The sequence below is a fragment of the Stenella coeruleoalba genome (assembly GCF_951394435.1).
Source record: "Stenella coeruleoalba genome assembly, chromosome: 8".
Lineage (NCBI taxonomy): Eukaryota > Metazoa > Chordata > Mammalia > Artiodactyla > Delphinidae > Stenella > Stenella coeruleoalba.
The window spans coordinates 31,756,663-31,774,982 of record NC_137154.1 but is presented as its reverse complement, the minus strand read 5'-3'; the positions used below and the strand labels follow the sequence as shown (position 1 = coordinate 31,774,982).

The 18,320-nt window shown below is 38.5% G+C and overlaps 1 long non-coding RNA gene across 1 annotated transcript in view; it reads right to left on the bottom strand.

Moving 5' to 3' along the window:
* Positions 1 to 18,320, bottom strand: part of LOC307190513 — a 183,816-nt gene that overhangs the window by 133,662 nt on the left and 31,834 nt on the right. The window lies entirely within an intron of this gene.

Here is an 18,320-nt window from a genome sequence, read left to right as displayed (position 1 = left end):
CTATTTTACTGAATTGAAAGCTCGTCCAATTTTTTATTGTATAAAAAATGTCTCAAACCCTCCCAAACACAAGTATTGGTGAAGAGAGATGCTATAACATTCAATTCCTTGAATTTTTTTCAAATTTTGTATTGACTTAAAAAAATTAAGACCTTATATAGAGTAATTTTAGGTTTACAACAAAATTGACAGGGAGGTATAGAGATTTCCCAGATACCCCTTGCCCCCGCACATGCATAGTCTCCCCCATCATCAACATCACTCACTAGAATGGTGACTTTTTTTAAACAAGAATGAACCCACACTGACACTATGATCCAAAGTCCATAGTTTACCTTAAGGTTCACTCTTGGTATTGTACATCCTATGGGTTTGGAGAAATGTATAATGACATATGTCCATCATCATAATATCATGCAGCATATCTTCACTGAGCTAAAAATCCTGTGCTCGGCCTATTGCAGCCTTCCCACCCCTAGAAATCACTGATCTTTTCAATGTTTCCAAAGTTTTGCATTTTCAAAAATGTCATAGAGTTGGAATCAAACAGTACGTGTCCTCTTCAAAATACTTTTACTTAGTAATATGTATTTAGGGTTTCTGTGTGTTTTTCATGCCTTGATAGCTCATTTCTTTTTAGTGCCGATGAATAAATTTTTTAGTAGAAAAATAATCTCAGATATCCATAAGGTAACTAGAGACAGTCCCTGACTTACAATGGTTCGAGTTATGATTTTCTGACTTCAGGGTAGAGCAAAAGCAATAAGCATTCTGTAGAAACCAAACTTTGAATTTTGATCTTTTCCTGGGCTATCAATATGTGGTCCCATCTTGTGATGGGGGGTAGCAGTAGAGAACCGAAATTCCCAGTCAGCCGTGCAGTCATAAGGGTAACTAAGTGATACACTTAGAAACATTTTGCACGCATTCAACCATTCTGTGTTTCACTTTAAGTATTCAATACATTTCATGAGATATTAAGCACTTTTTTATAAAGTTGGCTTTGTGTTAGATGATTTTGCCCACTTATAAGCTAATGTATGTATTCTGAGCATATTTAAAGTAGGCTAGGCTAAGCTATGATGGTTAGGTGCATTAAATGTATTTTTGACTCACAATATTCTCAACTTACAATGGGTTTATTAAGATGTAACCACACCACACTGTAAGTTAAGGAAGATTGGTAAATACAAATAAAATGAATAATCTTAATGAAAGGGAACGGGAGAGGGAAAAAAAAAACAAAAAAATTAAAAAAACAAAAACCTTGTAAGGCTTGCTGAGAATTGTAGAAAGCTGACTCAAACAAAATAAGGTTTTCAACAATTACATCAACAGAGCCCTTTTAAACTCAAAGAAAAATCACAGATCCACACAGATCCATGATGGGAATGACCTGAGGTCATACAATCTATTCTTCAGCTATTATAGACTGCTTTACTTTGCTTCACAATTTATTTTGCTCATCTGGCTTACCAAGTCAATATGAACAGACACAGGGTAAAACGGCCTTCACTGAGCACAGTCAGCAACACACCAGTGCTCAGCCTCACCAAGGCTGGCTCAGGGACAAGTTCACACAAATTGTCAGCAAATCATTCACTGGCTGCAGAGAAGTCAGAGAGATAGTGTCCAAAGAGATGTCCAGTTGTCTTCATAGATAGGAGATGATTTTTCACCATCATTTTAAAGAAGCTTAGATAAGAGTATTCACTAAGCAAAGAAAATCTTTAATTTTGGCAAAATAAATTTAAAGAGATCGAAGTACACCCAGCTTGAGCACTTCTTTACCTCATCCCTAATCTTTAGTAACACTTTTTTTTTTAAGTGTCCCAGATTTCTGGATAATACTGGACCTCAGTAATGTCTTCTAATGACAATAATTTTCTCAATATTAGCAGTGGAATTTTCCCATGGGATGATCTTGCCATTCTATTTCTGTGAAATCCTCCTTGATCTCCTGGATGAACTGTTGTTATATCCTCTTAAAATACAGTATATGTGATGGGATAAGTATGGATTTTAGACTCAGCTCAAATCTTAGCTCCCTCATTTATTTTCGTGTCACCTTGCGTCACTTAGTGTCTCTAGACCTTAGTTCTCCCTTTACCCTCCTACAAAAACATATTAATTAGAAATATGTTCAGCTGCATGTAACAAGAAGCTATCACTGATGTAAGCAAACAGAGGTCAATTTTCTCACAAGAAATCCAGATATAAGGCACTGCACCTGTTGATTGAGCTTCTTTTTAGTACAAGCAGAAATTCAAACCGTTTTTGTGTTCCTACCCTATCATCCTCAGTGTGCTGAATTTTATCCTGTTTGTGGTTTCAAGGTCTGCCACTCCACATTTTATTATTAGAGTTCAAGGCAGGAAGCAGAGAAGGAGAGATAGTGCCAAGTTTGTCTGTTTGGAATTCCCTTTATTAGAAAAGCAGAAGTTTTGTAAAATTCTCCCTACTACCCAGAAGTTTTCCTCTTAGTTATTACTGTCCAGAAGTGAAACATGTGAAACAGCCCCTGGCTTCAAGGAAGCCTCAGAAATCACAGATCATGATCGTCTTGACTGGCTATGACTAATAATGGTACATCACAAGACTGGACAGACTGGAAGAAGGAACTTATGTATGGGTTAGTAGCAGTATATGCCACTTACAGGCTTTGATGATTTGTTGTGAGGATTAAATGAAAATGTAAATACCAATCCAAAGTAAATACTAAATAAATGTTAGTCCCATAGTATTACTTATAGTTGTGTATCTGCCTTGTTCTACCATATCTTAGGGTATTAATTGCTCTCTGAGGACAAATATCGTATTTATCATCCACAGACACCACACACTACCAAAAATAGTAAATCTGGAAGCAATATCTTGGGAATTACTATATTTACAATTAAGCCTTTAACTTCTGTGGCTATTATTATATATCACTCTATGTCAACTTCTGTTTGAAAACATTCAAATTAGACTTAAGCTTTGTGAAGCCTGGGACTACAGGATTTCTTTTGTCAGCTTTCCAGATTATGAATCTTTATGTCTATTTGAATAAAATATTAAGAATATGACCAGTCATGTCTTATAATCAATTCTAAATTATAGAATTTATGTCTTGTCATGACTAGACTTAAAAAAAATCTGTATATACACATAACCTTTTGTTTCTTGCTGGATCAATAATGCACTGGTTCCTCACTTCCAATATCATCTTCATATGACCTTTGAGATACTTAAGGAAAAATGATTCTGTATCTGACACAGCTATTAATGTAATGAATTAAAATTAAGTGACTTTTTATATCTTCAGGATAAATACTACCACTGTTTCTAAATATTTTTATCCAAGAATAAATTCTAATAGCAAGTAGTAAGCAAAATCATAACTTGCCTGAAATAGAAACAAAACTATGAAAGGTACCTGGGTTGAAAAAGAAATGACAAGCATCAAAAAAAGTGAAATGACTCTATGACAAACAAAATACCAGTCATGAGCATTTTCGAAAGTCCATTCCACTGAAAATGTTTGAGATGTCATTCATGTTACATTAAAAATGTATTCTGCTTAATGAATTCTAGGAAAAATTGGTTGGGACAACAAAGATTTTTGAGTTTGTTATTACTGTTTTGCTTTTGCATGACTCCTAGAACCTTTAATACATTAATACACTGTCTCAGGAGGAAGAGATGCCATACAGTGTCTCCCAAAGTGATTCTGTCAAAGAACTCCTGTACAAATGCTGCACAGGCCTAGTGCATAGAGGAACACACTTTGGATATTAATGGCTAAATAACTCTGTACAGAAATACTACTACCTGAGAGACCGTTCACCTTATTGAGCAAAAGGGGTACATTTTTAATTATAGCTCTAAGCAAAAGGGGTACTTCTAGACAAAAAGGGGACATTTAATCCCATTGTGTGGACCAAGAAAATGGAATCAACTAGCACCAGAACAGAAACATCTGATCCCGTAGAGAAAATGCAGTTTCTGGAACTTAAGGAGATTACTTTTCTGGCATAGGGCAGAAACTGCAGCAACATGGTACTGTTACCAGGGGTAATAAATAGTGAGAATTGTCAGCAGTAAGATCCCTAAAGTGAGGAACAGGCCTTCGAATATAGAGCAGAACATAAGAGACAAGACTACACAGTCTGTGTGTGTCGGGTACACAGGCACAGGTTTAGACTGAACCAAAACTAACTCTTTATCCATAACCAGACATGCTGGAGACATAGCAGAGTCCACTATGTGCTGTTGTCATTTTAGTTTGTTATATATTATTTGAATACCATTATATCTATACACATATATATATATTCTTAATACAAAATGTGGATTCAAATATTCTTATAAATTCTTTGGCTATTTTCATACAATATAAATAATCCTCTAGAAATTGCCATAATACACAGGTGCTGGACTGTTTCAATCTTACTTGGTTATTAGATTCAAGAATCTTGAAATCTAATGTGCAAAGCCTAAGAGCTTCCCACAGGATTCTGTCTGTATTCCTAAACATTGCAAAATCCCTACTTAGATTACAATTTCTCACTAGAAAAAAATGTATAAATGTTTAGGTGACTCTGACGTTTCTTTCCCCCTATAATCCATGAAATTCACTAGGATAGTGTGGACTATGAACAATAAAATGGAGTCACTTACGTCAAAGGGATCTACAATGGAAAAAGGAGGCCACTGGGGACACAGCACTTACACACAACCACACCCAAATGCAATATGAACTTTGGACCAGGCCATCCACAGGCCACCTGGAACTCATTTTCTTCACTCCCTGGAAACTGCAGCTTAGCAAGCAATCAGTTGCTGACAAGTGACTGAATGCCTGCCAGCACCAACCACAGCTGTGTAAAACAACCTATGTAACTTCTCTAGAATGTCTTTGTCTGTGGTCTTTGTAACCCCCCACTATTTTCTATTTTCCTCAGAGCACGTTTAAGTTGCTACTCAAATCCACGCCTCCTGAATTGCAACTCCTAAGATACCAAATAAACTCTTCTCTTACTTGCAGCCTTCTTTATTTTTTCTTTTTGGTAGACAGTAGAAACTGCATGAGGTCATGGATCTTTACTGTGCTCACTAACTCTGCTCTAAGTAATTCCAAGAAACCAGAACAGAGGTGTTCATTAAGTTTTTTTCAAACAGATAAGGTGATAAAATTTCAATCATTGCTTAATAGCAAGTTAAAGAGACATGCACACCCCTACATTCACATAACTGAGAAATCCCTGCTTTTTAAGATCTCTATATTCTAGGTTTCCAAATACGCACACGCAGTGAGTAAACCTACATTAAATACTGTCACACACACAAATATTTCGCAATTTGGGAAAAGTGTGTTGAAGAGGAAGAAATTTTCCTCTATCCTTCGAGGTTCTTCTGGCTGGTCTAAAACGTAAATTGACATGAGACAGATTAACAGGAGAAAATCAAACTAAAGCTTAATAACAGGTATACCTGGGAGAAACCCAGGAAAACTAAGTAACTCACCAAAAGGACAAAACCCTCACCTTAAGTACCACTTTCAGCTAAAGACTAAAGAGGATGTTGGGAGTAGTGGTTTGGGACTTCAAAGGGGGAGGAAGGCAATTGACATAGAGATGGAAAAGCAAATGTTTGGTAAACCAATGTTTGCTGGGACTAGCAGAGGAAATGGGACACAGAGTGGACTCTGATCTCTAGGCCCTGCCTAGTTTCCCCCCCCAAATATCACCTCCCTGGTGAAAGCTCTATTCCAGAAAAAGGCCCTCTATCTAAATTCTTTCAGGCAGTTAGAAGTAAGGTCAAAGTTTCTTCCTGAGTCTTTTGGGCCTTGATTGTTTTCAACTTGAAATGACCCACATGCCAAAGAGACATTTTGGGGTGGCAAATTTTGCTCCCTTACAAGTGCCAACTCCAATTTATGAAACAAAAAAAAAAAAAAAAAAAAGCAATTGTTTCCAGAGAAAGACCTTTCATATTTAAGCAAGTAAACATTAAAAATTTAGGTAACTGTCTACTATGTATAAAATAGATAACAAATGAGAAACTGCTGTATAGCACAGAGAACTCTGCTCAATGCTCTATGGTGACCTAAATGGGAAGGAAATACAAAAAAAAGGGGCTACAGGTATACATATAGTTGATTCACTTTGCTGCACAGCAGAAACTAACACAGCATTGTAAGGCAACTATACCCCAATTTTAAAAAAATGCAATGGCAATTAGAGGAAAATATGGGGCAAAGGAATGATAACATTTGGGCTCTTGCTGTAATCCATATTGCTACCTGAGAAATTTTATTCATTATACGTTTTTCAGAGAGAGAAGAATGTACAGTTGTTAGGGTAAGGGCTTTGAAATTAGACAGCTGGGCCAGATCTTGAACAAGACACTTAACCATCCTAAAACTCAGGCTCTTTATCTATCATTTATATATCATGTCTACCTCACAGTTTCTTGTAAGAATGTGCGTGGAACATTTAGCACAGACCCTGATAAACAGCAAATGCTCAATAAAGTTTGCGTCTCTCTTTTATTAAAAAAAAAAACTTAGGTGTCTTGTGAATACTAAAGGCAATTGAAAATGTTAATTAATGAATTAATGACAATAATTACACAAGGCAGGAAACTCTTAATGTAAATAAATTCAATACTCTCCAGGAGATTTAAAGAAGTGATCTCTAGAGCTATCAATTCAAAATAAGTTGTGAGAGAAAAACATGAGATTTCAGATAATTAATGAGTTAGCAATTCTCATTCTTGGATTGGCCTTAGACTAACTTAGAACATCAATCCCAATATATGCTTGAATTCTGACTCAGACAGATGAGTCACTGGATCTCTATTTAAACACTGCTTGAAAGGTTACTGAGTCAGATATTACTTTTCTTGGACTGGACTGGACTCTTAAAGTCAACCCCAAAGATGAAAAGATTCTATAGGAAAGCTACCTGATAAAATTATTTCTGCTTGTGCTACAAATAATGTAACCACTGTCAACAAAAGAATCTGTCAATCTAAGAAAGAAATGAAAAATTTTATTCAAGCTAAATTTGAGGATGATACCCTGGGAAGAGCATCCAGAAAGCTCTGAGAACTGTTCTGCCAGTCAGAAGTCAAGGCAGTTATATAAGTTTTTTGACACAGAAGGCTGTACATGAAATGATGTATTATTGACAGTTTCCACAATCCAGATCTAAGTGGCCCCTTACAAGATCAAGAAGGAAGGTTAGGGGCTCGGCGGAAGATGGCGGAAGAGTAAGACGCGGAGATCACCTTCCTCCCCACAGATACACCAGAAATACAGCTACACGTGGAACAACTCCTACAGAACACCTACTGAAGGCTGGCAGAAGACCTCAGACCTCCCAAAAGGCAAGAAACCCCCCCACGTACCTGGGTAGGGCAAAAGAAAAAAAGAAAAAACAGAGACAAAAGAATAGGGACGGCACCTGCACCAGTGGGAGGGAGCTGTGAAGGAGGAAAAGTTTCCACACACTAGGAAGCCCCTTCGCGGGCGGAGACTGCGGGAGGCGGAGGGGGGAGCTTCGAAGCCGCGGAGGAGAGCACAGCAACGGGTGCGGAGGGCAAAGCGGGGAGATTCCCGCACAGAGGATCGGTGCCGACCGGCACTCACCAGCCCGAGAGGCTTGTCTGCTCACCCGCCGGGGAGGGCGGGGCTGCGAGCTGAGGCTCTGAGGCTCGGGTTTCGGTTTCGGACGGAGCGCAGGGAGAGGACTGGGGTTGGCGGCTTGAACATAGCCTGAAGGGGTTAGTGCACCACAGCTAGCCGGGAGGGAGTCCGGGGAAAAGTCTGCACCTGCCGAAGAGGCAGGAGACTTTTCCTTCCCTCTTTGTTTCCTGGGGCGTGAGGAGAGGGGTTTAAGAACGCTGCTTAAAGGAACTCCAGTGACGGGCGCGAGCCGCGGCTGAAAGCGCGGACCCCAGAGACGGGCGCGAGCCGCGGCTGAAAGCGCGGACCCCAGAGACGGGCGCGAGCCGCGGCTAAAAGCACGGACCCCAGAGGCAGGCGGGAGACGCTAAGGCTGCTGCTGCCGCCACCAAGGGGCCTGTGTGCAAGCACACGTCACTCTCCACACCCCTCTTCTGCGGAGCCTGTGCAGCCCGCCACTGCCAGGTTCCCGGGATCCAGGGACAACTTCCCCGGGAGAACACACAGCACGCCTCAGGCTGGTGCAAAGTCACGCCGGCCTTTGCCACCGCAGGCCCGCCCCGCACTCCGTGCCCCTCCCTCCCCGCCGGCCTGAGTGCGCCAGAGCCCCCGAATCAGCGGCTCTTTTAACCCCATCCTGTCTGAGCAAAAAACAGACGCCCTCCAGCGACCTACACGCAGTGGCAGGGCCAAATCCAAAGCTGAGCCCTGGGAGCTGTGTGAACAAAGAGAAAGGGAAATCTCTCCCAGCAGCCTTAGAAGCAGCGGATTGAAGCTCCACAATCAACTTGATGTACCTGCATCTGTGGAATACCTGAATAGACAACCAATCATCCCAAATTAAGGAAGTGGACTTTAGGAGCAAGATCTATGATTTTTTCCCTTTTCCTCTTTTTGTGAATGTGTATGTGTATGCTTCTGTGTGAGATCTTGTCTGTATAGTCTTGCTTCCACCATTTGTCCTAGGGTTCTATCCGTCCATGTTTTGTTTAATTTTTTTTTCTTAATAATTAATTTTAATAACGTTATTATACTTTACCTTCATTCTTTCTTTCTTTCTTTCTTTCCTTCCTTCCTTCCCTCTTTTAGACAACGAATCATCCCAAATTGAGGAGGTGGTCTCTGACAGCAAGATTTATGATTTTTCCCCATTTACCTCTTTTAGTGAGGGTGTATGTGTATGCTTCTGTGTAAGATTTTGTCTGTATAGCTTTGCTTCCAACATTTGTCCTAAGGTTCTATCCGTCCCTATTTTTTTCTAAATAAGAATTTTTTAATTCAATAACTTTATTATACTTTATTTTATTTTTACTGTATCTTCTTTCTTTCTGTCTTTTTCCTTCTTTCCCTCCTTTCCTTCCTCCCTCCCTCCCTCCCTCCCTCCTTTCTTTCCTTCTTGCCTTCCTTCCTTCTTTGCTTCTTTCTTTCTTTCTTCCTTCCTTCCTACCCTCCTTTCCTTCTTTCTTTCCTCATACTTCTACTAATTCCCTCTACTTTTTCTCCCTTTTATCCAGAGCCGTGTGGATGAAAAGCTCTTGGTGCTTCAGCCAGGAGGCAGGGCTCTGCCTCTGAGGTAGGAGAGCCAACTTCAGGACACTGGTCAACAAGAGACCTCCCAGCTCCACATAATATCAAACGGCGAAAATCTCCCAGAGACCTCCATCTTAACACCAGCACCCAGCTTCACTCAATGACCAGCAAGCCACAGTGCTGGAAAACCTATACCAAACACCTAGCAAAACAGGAACACAAGCCCACCCATTAGCAGAGAGGCTGCCTAAAATCATAATAAGGCCACAGACACCCCAAAACACACCACCAGACGTGAACCTGCCCACTAGAGAGACAAGATCCAGCCTCATCCACCACAACACAGGCACTAGTCCCCTCCACCAGGAAGCCTACACAACCCACTGAACCAACCTTAGCCACTGGAGACAGACATCAAAAACAGGAGGAACTACGAACCTGTAGCCTGCAAAAAGGAGACCCCAAACACAGTAAGATAAGCAAAATGAGAAGACAGAAAAACACACAGCAGATAAAGGAGCAAGATAAAAATGCACCAGACCTAACAAATGAAGAGGAAACAGGCAGTCTACCTGAAAAAGAATTCAGAATAATGATAGTAAGGTTGATCCGAAATCTTGGAGATAGAATGGACAATAGAATGGACAAAATGCAAGAATCAGTTAACAAGGACCTAGAAGAACTAAAGATGAAACAAGCAACGATGAACAACACAATAAATGAAATTAAAAGTACTCTAGATGGGATCAATAGCAGAATAACTGAGGCAGAAGAACGGATAAGTGACCTGGAAAATAAAATAGTGGAAATAACTACTGCAGAGCAGAATAAAGAAAAAAGAATGAAAAGAACTGAGGACAGTCTCAGAGACCTCTGGGACAACATTAAACGCACCAACATTCGAATTATAGGGGTTCCAGAAGAAGAAGAGAAAAAGAAAGGGACTGAGAAAATATTTGAAGAGATTATAGTTGAAAACTTCCCTAATATGGGAAAGGAAATAGTTAATCAAGTCCAGGAAGCACAGAGAGTCCCATACAGGATAAATACAAGGAGAAATACGCCAAGACACATATTAATCAAACTGTCAAAAATTAAATACAAAGAAAGCATATTAAAAGCAGCAAGGGAAAGACAACAAATAACACATAAGGGAATCCCCATAAGGTTAACAGCTGATCTCTCAGCAGAAACCCTACAAGCCAGAAGGGAGTGGCAGGACATACTGAAAGTGATGAAGGAGAAAAACCTGCAGCCAAGACTACTCTACGCAGCAAGGATCTCATTCAGATTTGATGGAGAAATTAAAACCTTTACAGACAAGCAAAAGCTGAGAGAGTTCAGCACCACCAAACCAGCTTTACAGCAAATGCTAAAGGATCTTCTCTAGGCAAGAGAAGGAAAAGACCTATAATAACGAACCCAAAACAATTTAGAAAATGGTAACAGGAACATACATATCGATAATTACCTTAAATGTAAATGGACTAAATGCTCCCACCAAAAGACACAGATTAGCTGAATGGATACAAAAACAAGACCCTTATATATGCTGTCTACAAGAGACCCAGTTCAGACCTAGAGACACATACACACTGAAAGTAAGGGGATGGAAAAAGATATTCCATGCAAATGGAAACCAAAAGAAAGCTGGCGTAGCAGTTCTCATATCAGACAAAATAGACTTTAAAATAAGGACTATTAAAAGAGACAAAGAAGGACACTACATAATGATCAAGGGATCGATGCAAGAAGAAGATATAACAATTGTAAATATTTATGCACCCAACATAGGAGCACCTCAATACATAAGGCAAATACTAACAGCCATAAAAGGGGAAATCGACAGTAACACATTCATAGTAGGGGACTTAAACACCCCACTTTCACCCATGGACAGATCATCCAAAATGAAAATAAATAAGGAAACACAAGCTTTAAATGATACATTAAACAAGATGGACTTAATTGATATTTATAGGACACTCCATCCAAAAACAACAGAATACACATTTTTCTCAAGTGCTCATGGAACATTCTCCAGGATAGATCATATCTTAGGTCACAAATCAAGCCTTGAGAAATTTAACAAGCCTTGGTAAATTTAAGAAAATTGAAATTGTATCAAGTATCTTTTCTGACCACAACGCCATGAGACTAGATATCAATTACAGGAAAAGATCTGTAAAAAATACAAACACATGGAGGCTAAACAATACACTACTTAATAATGAAGTGATCACTGAAGAAATCAGAGAGGAAATCAAAAAATACCTAGAAACAAATGACAATGGAGACACAACGACCCAAAACCTGTGGGATGCAGCAAAAGCAGTTCTAAGGGGGAAGTTTCTAGCAATACAAGCCCACCTTAAGAAGCAGGAAACATCTCGAATAAACAACCTAACCTTGCACCTCAAGCAATTAGAGAAAGAAGAACAAAAAACCCCAAAGCTAGCAGAAGGAAAGAAATCATAAAAATCAGATCAGAAATAAATGAAAAAGAAATGAAGGAAACAATAGCAAAGATCAATAAAACTAAAAGCTGGTTCTTTGAGAAGATAAACAAAATAGATAAACCACTAGCCAGACTCATCAAGAAAAAAAGGAAGAAGACTCAAATCAATAGAATTAGAAATGAAAAAGGAGAGGTAAGAACTGACACTGCAGAAATAAAAGAGATCATGAGAGATTACTACAAGCAACTCTATGCCAATAAAATGGACAATCTGGAAGAAATGGACAAATTCTTAGAAAGGCACAACCTGCCAAGACTGAATCAGGAAGAAATAGAAAATATGAACAGACCAATCACAAGCACTGAAATTGAAACTGTGATTAAAAATCTTCCAACAAAGAAAAGCCCAGGACCAGATGGCTTCACAGGCGAATTCTATCAAACATTTAGAGAAGAGCTAACACCTATCCTTCTCAAACTCTTCCAAAATATAGCAGAGGGAGGAACACTCCCAAACTCCTTCTACGAGGCCACCATCACCTTGATACCAAAACCAAACAAGGATGTCACAAAGAAAGAAAACTACAGGCCAATATCACTGATGAACATAGATGCAAAAATCCTCAACAAAATACTAGCAAACAGAATCCAACAGCACATTAAAAGGATCATACACCATGATCAAGTGGGGTTTATTCCAGGAATGCAAGGATTCTTCAATATACACAAATCTATCAATGTGATAAACCATATTAACAAATTGAAGGAGAAAAACCATATGATCATCTCAATAGATGCAGAGAAAGCTTTTGACAAAATTCAACACCCATTTATGATAAAAACCCTGCAGAAAGTAGGCATAGAGGGAACTTTTCTCAACATAATAAAGGCCATATATGACAAGCCCACAGCAAACATCATCCTCCATGGTGAAAAACTGAAAGCATTTCCACTAAGATCAGGAACAAGACAAGGTTGCCCACTCTCACCACTCTTATTCAACATAGTTTTGGAAGTTTTAGCCACAGCAATCAGAGAAGAAAAGGAAATAAAAGGAATCCAAATCGGAAAAGAAGTAAAGCTGTCACTCTTTGCAGATGACATGATCCTATACATAGAGAACCCTAAAGATGCTACCAGAAAACTACTAGAGCTAATCAATGAATTTGGAAAAGTGGCAGGATACAAAATTAATGCACAGAAATCTCTGGCATTCCTATATACTAATGATGAAAAATCTGAAAGTGAAATCAAGAAAACACTCCCATTTACCATTGCAACAAAAAGAATAAAATATCTAGGAATAAACCTACCTAAGGAGACAAAAGACCTGTATGCAGAAAATTATAAGACACTGATGAAAGAAATTAAAGATGATACAAATCGATGGAGAGATATACCATGTTCTTGGATTGGAAGAATCAACATTGTGAAAATGACTCTACTACCGAAAGCAATCTATAGATTCAATGCAATCCCTATCAAACTACCACTGGCATTTTTCACAGAACTAGAACAAAAAATTTTGCAATTTGTATGGAAACACAAAAGACCCCGAATAGCCAAAGCAGTCTTGAGAACAAAAGAAGGAACTGGAGGAATCAGGCGCCCTGACTTCAGACTATACTACAAAGCTACAGTTATCAAGACAGTATGGTAATGGCACAAAAACAGAAATATAGATCAATGGAACAGGATAGAAAGCCCAGAAATAAACCCATGCACATATGGACACCTTATCTTTGATAAAGGTGGCAGTAATGTACAGTGGAAAAAGGACAGCCTCTTCAATAAGTGGTGCTGGGAAAACTGGACAGGTACATGTAAAAGTATGAGATTAGATCACTCCCTAACACCATACACAAAAATAAGCTCAAAATGGATTAAAGACCTAAATGTAAGGCCAGAAACTATCAAACTCTTAGAGGAAAACATAGGCAGAACACTCTATGGCATAAATCACAGCAAGATCCTTTCTGACCCACCTCCTAGAGTAATGGAAATAAAAACAAAAATAAACAAATGGGACCTAATGAAACGTCAAAGCTTTTGCACAGCAAAGGAAACCATAAACAAGACCAAAAGACAACCCTCAGAATGGGAGAAAATATTTGCAAATGAAGCAACCGACAAAGGATTAATCTCCAAAATTTACAAGCAGCTCATGCAGCTCAATAACAAGAAAACAAACAACCCAATCCAAAAATGGGCAGAAGACCTAAATAGACATTTCTCCAAAGAAGATATACAGACTGCCAACAAACACATGAAAGAATGCTCAACATCATTAATCATTAGAGAAATGCAAATCAAAACTACAATGAGATATCCTCTCACACCAGTCAGAATGGCCATCATCAAAAAATCTAGAAACAATAAATGCTGGAGAGGGTGTGGAGAAAAGGGAACACTCTTGCACTGCTGGTGGGAATGTGAATCGGTTCAGCCACTATGGAGAACAGTATGGAGGTTCCTTAAAAAACTACAAATAGAACTACCATATGACCCAGCAATCCCACTACTGGGCATATACCCTGAGAAAACCAAAATTCAAAAAGAGTCATGTACCAAAATGTTCATTGCTGCTCTATTTACAATAGCCAGGAGATGGAAACAACCTAAATGCCCATCATCAGATGAATGCATAAAGAAGATGTGGCACATATATACAATGGAATATTACTCAGCCATAAAAAGAAACGAAATTGAGCTATTTGTAATGAGGTGGATGGACCTAGAGTCTGTCATACAGAGTGAAGTAAGTCAGAAAGAAAAAGACAAATACCGTATGCTAACACATATATATGGAATTTAAGGAAAAAAATGTCATGAAGAACCTAGGGGTAAAGCAGGAATAAAGACGCAGACCTCCTAGAGAACGGACTTGAGGTTATGGGGAGGGGGAAGGGTGAGCTGTGACAGGGCGAGAGAGAGTCATGGGTATATACACACTAACAAACGTAGTAAGGTAGATAGCTAGTGGGAAGCAGCCGCATGGCACAGGGATATTGGCTCGGTGCTTTGTGACAGCCTGGAGGGGTGGGATAGGGAGGGTGGGAGGGAGGGAGACGCAGGAGGGAAGACATATGGGAACATATGTTTATGTATGACTGATTCACTTTGTTATGGGGCAGAAACTAGCACTCCATTGTAAAGCAATTATACCCCAATAAAGATGTTAAAAAATAAAAAATAAAAAAAAATAAAATATAGATGTTGAAAAAAAAAAGAAGGAATGTTATCTTTAAGGAGCTGTCTTGTTGATGCTAGGAGAATGTTGCTCTTTAAGGCTGAGCAGGTATTTCTGCCAATGCGGGAGGTTTGGTCAATGTATAATGTAGATATACAATGCACAATAGGGGGGAGAGAGGAGGCCATAGGGCAGAGAAAATTTCTTATGTTTAAATTTTTCTTGTCTTGCCATAAAATATGAATTTTATTTCATACCACATACATAAACATGTTTTTCCCCTCTCAGGATACAACAATTAGATGATTTTATAAGATTTATTTTTTGCATCAGTTATAAATTATTCTGATGAGTATGGAAGCCAAATAATGGGGGGGGGGGAGAAAACAGAAGCTTTTACTTCTAAGAGACTGTTGGTCACCAAAGGAGTCCAGACAGACCATAAATCAAAGGCTTTAGCCCTTCCTATATAAACCCTTAAGTTGCTGGGATAAGTGCCAAAGGTAATTCAGAACAGTCGTATTTACTCTGCTGCAAACATACTTCAAATTTTCATATTTTTAGCTTAAGTAGTCACTAGTAATAACCATTATTCTCCAAAAGGAAACTGAGCAGGACCCTTTGAGGCCCTCTCAGGTAGAGAAGCCTTTCCCTGTCCCCTGTTTCTCATTTGTAGAAAAGGGCTTTAGTCTCCCAGGGCTTCCCTGAGTTCCAAAGAGCAGGTTCAAGCACAAGCAGTTAACCAATTAGGGAAGTGAGGGAGCGCAGAAACAAAGGAAAAGCAGTCAGGAGACAATAGTTCAGCAATAAAACAGAGTCTTAGTTCCTCTTCAAGGGAAATACATAACAATCTGATATATATCTTTGAGTCTGTCTGCAGGAACTAAGGCCCCCACCCAAGTGTAGGATGGTAACTACATGCTGAGACCCCAGAATGGGTGGAACCAGAAGTCTGATAATTGAGATTCCTGGAACACCACCCTGTTACCTCACCACCAACCAATGAGAAGAAAGTCATGTGCCCTGCAGCCCTCACCCCAAATGTTGCCTTTAAAAACATCTTCCCTTTAAAAACTTCTCCTTTTGAGCATGAGCCACCCATTCTCCTTGCTTGGCCCTGCAATAAACCTCTCTCTGCTTCAAACTCTGATGTTCCAGTTTCTTTGGCCTCACTGCGTATTGGGCACACAAACTTGGGTTCAAGAAAAAGAAACTCACACACATGGAGACAATAAATACTAATTGAAAATAAAATTAAAAATAATAAAATTAAGTAACTAAACACTAATTGATGAAATATGGCAATCAAAGAAGTCAGGAATCTCTTAATGAAAAGCAAAGATACCAAAGTTCTTTAAAATCCTGAGCTATTTATAAGAAGAAAATCACTAAATTACGGAATCTCATGATTGAAAGGGCCCATGGATATGATCCAGTCTACCTTTAATAAAATGTTTAAAGCCTGCCTCTAATCTACCTGATGGATGATCATCTAGCCTTTTTTTTTTTATAAACACTCAACATCTATTTTGCACTGATAAGATGATCCAAAAACACAATCAAGAAAGAGGCAAAATGCATGTTAAAGACGCATCAAAGGTGAAAGGCAGTGAATCTAGGATGGCAGAGCAAAGGGAGAGTGTAATACAAGTTTTTTCAGAGGCTTTTACTTAAGAAATTTACCTAACAATTATTTTTAATGTTTAAGACTAGCTTTCAATTCTCAGTGTTCATTTGAACATAGAAAATAAGTGAATATGTTTCAGAAGATTCTTTGTAGGATGGGTTACTAATATATTCTTTTACTATTACTAGCTTACTTTCTTTAGAAATTATTTTCAAGTAAAAATGATCTTCAAAGCAGCGAGAAGGATGTTGCATAAAGCCCATCAGAGAATATTTTGCAAATTGAAGAGACACGTCTTAAATTTGCTTCCTGAGCCATGAAAGCATCTGGCCATACACACACATGACCAGTGTATTTTGACAATTCTACAGGATAATAGGACCGACCATATAGTTAAGAGGGAAATTAAAAACACTCTATAAAAACTACCACTTAAAACAGTTGTGACAAGTACTAAAAACATTAAAGGATAATTATTCATGACCTTTTCCTTCATCCTATGACTTCTAGTCAAATACCCTTTGGGTGTGTCTATGTGTGTGTGTGTGTGTGTGTACATGTGTGTGTGTGAGTGTGCCTGCACACTTGTGCTTACTTGCTCCTGGGTCATTTTAAAGTAACAATATGTGTTAAAGGTAAAGAAACAAAGCAAAAGAAAAATGCAGATAAATTTAAAAGTATATAAAACAAAAAATGCATTACTAGATAGGCAGACTAAAGAACAAAAAGATGGTATATATACATACATATGCATATATATATGTAGAGAGAGATATGCATGCATATATACATAAATTAGTTGTTACATATATACATTATTATATATTTGTATATATCTAGCAATTTTATGTAGGTTTTTTTTTTGCTTATTTTAATTCTCTTTACCCATTAACACTTACCTTTAAAATGACCCAAGAACAAAAAAGCAGGAAAAAAAAAAAAAAAAAGGTGGGGTATTTGACTATAAGTCAGAGAATCAAGGAAAAGGCCATGGATATTATACTTAAAAGTTTTCAGTATCTGTCATAACTGTTTTACATGGTAGTGTCTATAGAGTATATAGTATCTACCTACTTACCTACCTTGAGTTAGTCACAGAAAGAGGTAACAGAATAGTGAGAAATTACCACAAGAAAGATAAAGAACAAAAATCCAGAAGGACAGGTATTGAATTTGAGGCTACATTTGTCCTGGGTGTTCCTTTGCCAGTGTGAGAAAGATAGTTCAAGGCTGAGCATTGCTTCTGACAGCATTGTTTCTGACAGTCTCAAGGATACAGGGGAACAAAATTTTGAACTCAGTACAGGAGCCTGCATTACATTCCTTCCCCACAGTTTGAGGTGAAACACAAGAGGCTGAATCCCAGAAGTTAGGGCAAAACTGATGGAAAAAAACTATCCCTTAAAAGGAATGCAGTCCAACCTAGTGGCAAGAGATTGGCTCAGAAAAGCTCAGTTCTTAAAACTGGAGTAATGTTAACCTGCCTTGCTAGTGCCTAGAGTCACCTAGAGTCACGGGCAGAAGTAAGTGAAAATCCTTTCTGGCGTAAGTTATAAATATCCTTGGTCTTGAGTTATTTCCACATACAATCTGCAAATATCATTTCATGACATTTATTCAAAGATAACCTAGTAAACAAGGGTACAGGACAAGCCAGACACATCATTAAGTAATTAATTTTCCTAGTTGACTCCAATTAATCAATTCCATTTTTGTTTCTTACAAATCCATATTTCCATATCCCTTCTGACACAATGTACCTTGTTTGATACTGTGCATTAAAATGTTAATCAAATGCAGCTTGTTTGGGAGAGTAAAGAGCACTTATGTTATTATATGAGGG